This window comes from Sturnira hondurensis, unplaced genomic scaffold (assembly GCF_014824575.4).
Source record: "Sturnira hondurensis isolate 20B ecotype Veracruz unplaced genomic scaffold, ASM1482457v3 Scaffold0009664, whole genome shotgun sequence".
In the NCBI taxonomy this organism is placed as follows: domain Eukaryota; kingdom Metazoa; phylum Chordata; class Mammalia; order Chiroptera; family Phyllostomidae; genus Sturnira; species Sturnira hondurensis.
The window spans coordinates 645,484-654,899 of NW_028082295.1; the positions used below are offsets into that span (position 1 = coordinate 645,484).

A 9,416-nucleotide genomic window follows, 5' to 3' on the forward strand; every position below is an offset into this window, starting at 1 on the left:
TTGTCAGATATAAGAATTGCTACCCCAGCTTTTTTGTTTGTTTGTTTCCAGTTTATGAAATATTTTTCTATTCCTTCACTTCAGTCTGCATGTGTCTTTTGTTCTAAGGTGGGTCTCCTGTAGACAACATATATATGGGTCATGTTTTCTTATCCATTCAGCCTCCCTATGTCTTCTGATTACAGTATTTAATCCATTTATATTTAAGGTTATTATTTATAGATACGTATTTATTGCTATATTTTCCCTTATAACTATGTTCCTCTCTCTCCCTCCCTCCTTCTCTCTTTATTTTTCTTTCTTTTTCTTAAAGCAGGCCCTTTAACATTTCTTGCAATATTGGTTTGGTGCTAATGAACTTCTTTAGTTTTTTCTTATCTGGGAAACTCTTTATTTTGCCTTTGATTTTTTATTATTATTGTCTTTTGGGCTTGTCAAATGACTTCTAATTGAAATATTTTTCTTTGTAATTCACAACTAGCCAGGCATTCCACTGTACCACTGTTGATGTCATCTACGATGTCACGAGGCTGGTGGCCATTGACATTGCAGCCTGCAAACTGGGCAATGCCCAGGATCTCTCTAATGGTTCCAGAGAGTTCTTTAGTTAAAGATTTGTGCCACATCTGTAAGGTAATATTGACAATCTCATCAAAAGTGATCTTTCCATTGTGCTTAATGTTTATTTTTATTTTATTTTATTTTTTGGTTCTTTCTATCTTGTGATGGTTCTTTGAAGTCTTTGATGATCATGGCAGAGGCAGAAGGCCCTACCTGAATCTGAGCCTGTTTCTTCTGAAAGGTCAGTTTCACTGTAATCCTCAGACCCTTCCAGTCACTGGTTGCTTTGGTGATGTCATCACCAACCTTTCTTGGATACAGGCCCAGGGGTCCTATCTTTGGGGCCAGGGCAGATGTGGGACCAACTTCCCTGCTGGTGCATCTCAAGTAAACAACTTTGATCTCCTTGGGGATGAACTTCAGAAGCATGGTGGAGGTGGCTGGTGATGGATGAACCTAGAGTTGGGATGACCAAAGAAAGTTGCACCTCCACCTCCTCTGAGCTGAAAGCCAAAAAGCTGCCTTCAATTTTAAATGATAGCCTCACTGGACAGAGTAATCTTGGTTTTAAGTCTTTGATTTTTATCACTTTGAATACTTCATGTCAATCCTTTCTGACCTGACCTGAAGTATTTCTATTGAGAAAGCAGCTGACAGCTTTATGGGAGCTTTTTGTACACAACTAATTGCTTTTCTCTTTCTGCTTTTAAGAATCTCTTTGCCTTTAATCTTTGGCATATTAATTCCAATGTGTCTTAGTATGCACCTGTTTGAGTTCCTTTTTACTGGGACTCTGTGTGCTTCCTGAACTTGTGTGACTTTTCCTTCACCGTTGTTTCTTCAGTTTTTCTATCCCTTGCTCACTCTCTTCTCCTTCAAAAGAACCTGTTCAATGTGAGTGTTGTTACACTTGATGTCGTCCCCAAGGTCCCTTGGACTTTCCTTGTTTTAAAAAAATTCTCCTTTCTTTTTGGTGGTTCTGCTTGGGTGCCTACTGTTATCTTGTCCTTTAAATCACTGATATGATCCTATGCTTTATCTAACCTGCTTTTGATTCTTTCTAGTGTATTCTTCATTTTAGATATTGTATTCTCTGTTCCTTACTGGTTCCTTTTATGGGCTTCCCCCTCCTTTTTGCTCATTATCTCTTAATTTAAGTTCTCACTGAGGTCATCCACTCTTCCAATGAGGTCCTTGAGCATTTTTATACATTGTTTTAAACTCTATTTCTGGTGTTTGGTTGCTTCCATTTCATTTCATTCTTTTTCAGGGGGTTTCTCTTGTTCTTTCATTTGGGGCATATTTCTTTGTCTCCCCATTTTGTCTCTGTGTATTAGGTAAATTTGCTATGACTCCCAAACTTGTTGTGATTATTTTATAATGAAGGTGTCTTGTTGGGCTCTGTGGCACAATCTTCTAGATCACCTGAACTCCACACTGCAAAAATATTTCTTGAGAGTTATGTGCACCCCCTGTTGTACTTGAGTCTTGAATGCTGTTGTCCCTTTTGTAGGTGGAATTAACCCTTAAGACTGTGTGCTTATAAAGGTAAACCTAGATCATCATTTGAGACACTGTGCTGGGGCTGTCCCCTGAGGCAGTGTTGTTCCCAGCAGGCTCTGGTGCCTGCCAGAATCCCTTTTGGATGTGCTGCTCTAGTCACAAGCTGGGTCGAGTTCTTTTGTGATTTGAAGCCCACAACTGGTTGTATTGGTTTTGGGTCCATTTGGGCAGTGTTCAGGTACAGGTCACTGTCAGACATTGAGTGTAACTGGCCTTGGACTACCTTGTGTGGAGCTACTGTACTGTTCAGTATTTCCAGCTGCATTTACTTCACCTGGGTATATGTGGGAGGTTCCAATCTGTGTATAAGTGTTGGCTTCCTCCAGCTTAGAACTAGCAGCAGATCTTTAAGATGACTGAGGCTCCATGGGGTCTGCCTCCACCTGTCATTTTCTCTGCCTTCACCTGAGGTTGCTAGGCTCTTCCTCCAGAGCCTTCTGAAGAAAGACTTTAGAGTGGGTGTAGGCTGGCTGCAGCCCACAGACCCTTCCACAGTTTGGGAGCTCAGTAGGGTAGGACAACCAAGGTAAGGAGGTCAGGGATAGTGAGTCCCCTACTTGGGAGTTACATGGTCAGGCATTCAATTAGGGAAATGTGGCCTCTATTCTGGAGCCAAACCACTCATTGTCTTTCAAAATCTTCAACTCTAGTTCTTTTAGGAGGAGCACACTGTGAGGAGGGATCAGGTTGGGTGCAGACAGTATCCCCTCTGCAGAAGCAATTTCAGCCACCCAGACTCAGAGGTATGGATCAAAAGAGTCTCCCACGGGGGATGATACTGGCTCTGCCCAAAGGAAACTATTACAAACAAGAAACTAGTTTTTTAACTAGTATATATTTGAATGGTCAAGATAGGATTGGATATCTTAGGGAAATCTTAGTGTTTTAACCCAATGACAGTCTATTAACATGCATGTTAGAGTGTAGCTGTGAGAGTCTGGTGCCCTCCTTCTTCCTATAGCCATACCATCTGGTACATGTGGCCTCCAAAATAGCCAGGGAAGAAAGAAAGAGAGAATGGGGGAGCATGGTGACAGATTTGTATGAGCTGGACCTTAGCTAGTAAGGTCTCATCTATTAGATACAACATGATCTTGTGTGTGAGCGACTTTTCCTGCAAGGCCCCTGTCCACCACAGATGAAAGTAAACAAGACAAGATGTGATCTGCTTGAGGAGGAGAGGTGGCCAGTTTCCCAAGGGAAACAAAGGCCAGGAGCGGCCAGTTTCTCTGAGGGAAAAAGGCCTTGGGTCCCCTCCTCCAGGGGCTTTTACTGGGTTGTAATACATAGGAATACAGAGTGGCAAGGATCAAACAGTAGATAACATTTCAAAGAAATCTGAGGGCTTAGTCTGAGACAGTGTCTATCAGGAAAAAAAGTTGCAGAACTTTGAGGAGACATACTCATTTCCTGCTCAGACCCTTAACATATGAATGAAAGCACTCTTAGCAGAGCAGATTTCACAGGTTTATCAGGAATTTTTTGTGATGCCAGATTCCCCCATGTCTGCACCCCCCCCCCCACGCTCTATCAGGGCCAAGAGCTGCATCCCTCCCCATCAGGTATTCAAGCTTAAGGGGATTAGAGCCAGGAAGCGCTTCTCCCAGAGGACATGGGGACTCGAGCTATGTCACTTAGCCAGGGGGCACGAGTCCATTGCTCACTCTTTGTTGCAGTCCCCCAAGTCCTTCCATGAAGGCCTCCCAAGTGGTTGAGTCTGGCTTAGGTTGCTCCCCGCTATGAGGAGACTCACCTGTCATGGACTTCCAACCATGCTTTGGGAGCAGGGAGGAAACTGAGGCAACATTTGCTGCCAGAGACAAGCCTTGTCTCCTGCAGCTTGCATTCCAGAGGTTATTCACTCATCCTTAGCCACTGGGGTTGGGGGGTGGGTTAGGGTTACAATTTCTGAAACCAGGCAGAGTGGTCCACAACAGTCTTGTGGTGTAATTAGAAGGAAAATGTTTGGTGACCCATTGTGTCATACTGGATGCATGCTTTTGGAATCACTGCTGTGGAGGTTTAATGCCTTCATGACAGGTATCATTTTGACTGACAGCATGTAAGGAAGCCCTGAAGAATACTGTGGCCTTTGCTCTCAGACCTGCTCACAAGGGTAAGGCTCCATCTGGCCTTGGAGCCTGGCTTTCTTCATGGAGCCAGGGAGAGGCTGCACTTACACTATAATCAATCATGTGTACCTCTACTAAAAATAGAAATATTGGGAAGATGACATGCCAAAAACACTTTTACATTTTTTTTATTTCATCACAGACAAAATCAAAAGGAGCAATTGAGTCTACAACTTCAGATTTCTCCACTAGAAATCAGTTAAGTGGGTAGGAATGGGAGAATATGACTCTGTATATGAAGAGACCAGATGGAATCCTTAAAAACTGACATGGCCAATGTCAGTTTTTGCATTAACATGGCCAACCTATGACTAGTATTATTTAGAGTCTGGACACATAATGAAGAAAGAAAACCAAAGATGACATTAATGGTAAATTCTTTCTCTTTTCCCAAAAAGAAAACAAGTTTGGCATGGTTGGTGCATCAAGACACAAATAGCCTAAAAGACACACTAATATTTTACATAGTACAATCAATAACTCTCCACTGAGAACACTATTATGTTTCCTTAAAGTGTACTTAAAGCTTTTTTTACATTGAGTGGGGTTGCAGGGGAGAATGAGAGCTGCTGGGCATGTGGCAAATTAGCAGGAAGTGAGGGATGGGTGATAAAAACTTAGAAAAGGTGCTGTGTATATCTAGAATGTGAGGTGCTTGGGAGGCTCTCCTGGGTTCAGAGCATGCCTGGTGTAGCCAGTCTGAGATGGGTCCTGGGCTGTTGCCAACACTAGTCTAGGTCCTGTCCAACAGAGGTGGCTGCAGAGGGAGAAGATCCAGGCAGGGCTAGCTCTAACCACTCAGATTGGAGGCAAAGCTTGTTTTAGATGTGGTAACAGGCAAAGAGCACCCACTTTGAAGCCGAAACCTGTCTCTGCTACTGTGTGACCCTGTACAAGTCACCCTCCACCTCAGCAAGTCCTGCTTCTTCCACCGTGGCCAGGATTAGAGTAAGGCCTGGACACTATGGCCTTGCGGCACAGTGGGTTGGAGCTGTCCCTGGTACTAGCATTTGTTTTTCTTTCTGAGCACTTTCACCTCTTTCTTTAAATTTATTTTTTATTTTTAAATATAAAATTGATTATGCTAATATAGTTGTCCCAATTTCTCTCCCTTTGCCCCTTTCTACTCAGTACCCCAATTCCCTCCAGCAAGCCCCCTCCTTAGTTCATGTACATGGGTTATGCATATAAGTTCTTTGGCTACCCCATTTCCTATACACCATCCTTAATATTGCACTGGTTATTTCGCACCTACCAATTTGTGCTCATTAATCCCTGTACCTTTCTCCCTGTTCTTTCTTTTCCTTCCCCTTCCCAACTGATAAACCTTCAAATGATCTCCATATCTCTGATTCTGTTCCTGTTTTGCTTAGTTTTTCTTTTAATCTAAGGTAAAAAAAAAAAAGTAAAGGAGTTCATCATCATGAATCTATTATCATATAAAATGCTAAAAGGAATTATATAAGAAAAAGAAGATGATTATAATGTTGAACATTAAAATGGCAATAAATTCACAGCACTTCCACCTTTTCCAGCCAGTCTTTGTTGCCCAGCTCCAGACTTTCTTCCCTGAGGTCAAATGCTGTTTGTTTCCCATCTCTAAGGCTCAGCCTGCTCAACTGAAAGTGAGAAATTGTTCATTATTAATCCACCTCAGCAGGTGTGAAGATTAAACATGGTAATGCATGTGAAGTATGAACACATTATAGCACTGAAGGTACTCACAAAATACTAATGATTTTTACCTTGTTACATATGTAACCAGAATCCCAAAGCTAACAGAAGAGGGAGTTTCAAATAGCACGGTCATAGTTGTTGAGTGTGTTCAGTATGAGAAAGGACAGAAAAACTATCACTGAGAAACAAACACATACTTTCTCTCCAGTAGGGTGAGCTGTGAGGAGAAAAGAAGCAAAGTCAAAAGTGTCCTTCCAAAGGACACTTGTGGATCTTCCAGACACTTGTCTTTTTTCTTCCAAAATTATCCCCTCATTCATTGCAGATGATTATGTTTCTCTACCTATGGCTAAGCAGTCTTTTCTAAAATGTCTGCTCAGCAACCTGCTATCTACCTGTAACTGAACCAGTAGGATTCACTGGGGATTAAAAGTAATGTGGTAACTCACCCATTTTTTCTATCACACTTCTGTGTTTTTAATTTTATTTTCTCCCTTTCTTTATCTCAGTTCTATTCCTACTCATTAATTCTCCTCCCTTTTCCCACTCAAAAATATTTCCCCTCTTTTAGTCATCTCATATTCCCATTGTCTGATATTATAATATTCTTAATCTCTCTTCATCTTTATTAATCTTTGCTCAATTGTGGTTGATACTGCTGATGTTGTAGGGAGATTCTTTTTGCTGGCATAGGTTTGATATTCTGGTAATACTTTGTTAACCAACCCTGTACAGCAGCACACAAGACAAGGTGAGAGTTGTGACTACTAGTAAGCTCACTGGAGGGGAGAATGCACCAGCAAAGAAGCCACCAACAAGTAAAGCACAAGTATAACAAGAAAGACCTCAAAATGGAAGAAAGGGCAACCCTAGAGCATCCAGACAAGGAGGTCAAAGAGATTGCACCACTGAGTCCCACAGAACTTCTACTACACAGTCTACTCCAGGAAGACAGGCAGGCAAAGAAGAACACCTTGAGATGCAGAAACAAACAAAAAGAGTCAGCCAAAATTGGGAGACAAAAAAAGAACCCTGAATTGAAAGAAATAGAAGAATCTCCAGTAAAAGAGCTGAATTAAATTGAGGCAAGCAATCTATTGGACATAGAATTTTTAAAAAATGGTTATAAGGATGTTCAAGGAACTCAGTGGCAACTACAAAACATGAAAAAAGAAAGAAACTATAAATAAGAACCAGAAAGAAGTGAGGAATACAATATCTGAACAAAAAATACACTAAAAGGAATGATAGGCAGGCCAGAGAAAGAAAAAACCTAAATCAGTGAGCTGAAAGACAAGGTAGAAATACCCAGGTAGAGCAACAAAATGAAAAAAAGACTAAAAAACTGTGAAGACAGTTTAGGGAACTTCAGGTATCCCAGAAGGGGAAGAAAAAGACCAAGGGATAGAAAACATGATTGCAAAAATAATGACAGAAAACTTCCTGAACTTGGAGAGGGGAAAAGCCATGCAAGTTCAGGAAGCACAGAGAATCCTGATCAAGATGAGCCCAAAGATTCCTACTCCCAGACAACCCTGATTAAAACGTCAAATTTTAGTATTCACAGCTGCTGTTGCTCTCTAATGACAGCACCTCCTTCAGCTCGCCAAGCTCCAGCTGAAGGAGAAGGGGGAGGGGTAAGTAAAGAGGTCACTGTACCATGGCTCATACAAAGCAAACTGTCCGCAAATGGACCATTGATAAAGCACTGAAGAAGTAACTGGCTATCAAAGCTATTCGTAAGAGTGTGCCCTTTACTGGAGGGATGAAGAAACTTCATCGTTACAGGCCTGGACTGTGGTACTTCCTGCAATTAGCTGTTACTAGAAGTCCACTCAACTTCTGCTTCACAAACTTCCCTTCCAACGTCTAGTGCAAGAAATTGATCAGAACTTCAAAATAGATCTGCGCTTCCAGAATACAGCTATTGAGGCTTTGCAGGAGGTAAGTGAAGCATATCTGGTTGGCCTTTTTGAAGAAACCAACTTGTGTATTATCCATGCAAATGTGGTATGCAATTATGCCAAAGGACGTCCAGCTAGCACCCTGCATACATGGAGAATGTGCTTTAAAAATCCACTATGATGGGAAACATTTCATTTTAAAAAAATATATATTCTCTTGTTCCTGTTATTGGTAGTTCTGAACATTAGATGATTTTTTCCCATGGGGCCAAAAAGGTACCTAAGTATATGATTGCAAATGGAAAATTGGGAACAGAAATAAGGTATTGGCCATTTTTCCATTTTCATTTGTGTGCGAATTTTTTAAATATAAATGCAGGGACATAAAGTTTTAATGCAAGTCAAGGGGTTTCAGTGAACAAGTTTTAGCAGTTCAACTTTATAACATTATAAATAAATCTGTTAAAATTTTCTGGACAATTCCAGCATTTGGATTTTTTTAAAAAGTAAATTTCTGATTTATGGCAACTAAATGGTGTTCGTAGCATTTTTATCATACAGTAGATTACATCCATTCACTATACTTTTCTAACTGAATTGTCCTACATACAAATATGTTTTTAGTTTTGTTTGTCTTCTGTGCTGTTCCTGTAAGTTTTTTGTTAAAATACATTAAAATAGAAAAAATAAATAAAATGCTAAAATTTAAAGACAAAGAAAATCTTAAAAGTATCAAGAGAGAAACAGATAGTAACATACAAGGGAGCTCTAAGGTTGGCACCTGATTTCTCAGCAGAAACACTACAAGCCAGAAGAGAATGCCAAGTAATATTCCAATTAATAAAAAGCAAAGGCCTGCAACCAATACTACTCTATCCAGCAAGTCTCTCAATTATAATGGAAGGTGAAATAAGGAGTTTTCCAGACAAAAGAAGGCTAAAGAATACACCTCCACCAAACCAGCATTGCGAGACATACCAAGGGACTGCTTTAAGAAGATGAAGGAGGACTTTCAGCCAAGATGGAGGTGTAGGTGGAAACACGTTGCCTCCTTGCACAACCAAGTTTAAAGACAACAAAGTTTTAGTAACAAAAATGCCACCAAAACACAGAAAATTGAACTGTACTGAAGTCCGACAACAACAAACCATTCAGCCAGACTGGTAAGAGGGGCGGAGTCAGTGGCTGGCAGAGTGGGGTGGCACAGGAAAAGGTGGCTGGCCAACCCATGCATGCAGGCAGAGGTTGGCAAATCCCAGGTGTAGTGTGGCAACAGGCAGACCCAGTGAGGGTGCAGGGTGGCTGGCTGACTGTGGTCATACATTTGTGAGCAGACAAACCAATCAGAGGAGCGAGCAGTGAGACAGACTACATGAACCAGAGCCCTAGAGATGGGAATTAAAGCCTAAAAGCACCAATTGGAAAAACTTTGGGGGTTGAGGTGCCAGGAGAAGCTCCCAGGCTCACAGAGAGTTCATTGGAGAGACCCACAGGGTCCTGGAGGGTACAGAAGCCCACACACCCAGGAACCAGCACCAGAAGGGCCAGATTTGCTTGTGGGAAGCAGCAGAGGGGACCA

The 9,416-nt window shown here is 41.5% G+C and overlaps 1 pseudogene; it reads right to left on the bottom strand.

The window, feature by feature from the left end:
* Window positions 1-434: 434 nt before the first annotated feature.
* Window positions 435-1,005, bottom strand: LOC118994635 (60S ribosomal protein L12-like; annotated as a pseudogene).
* Between the last annotated feature and the right edge of the window lie 8,411 nt (window positions 1,006-9,416).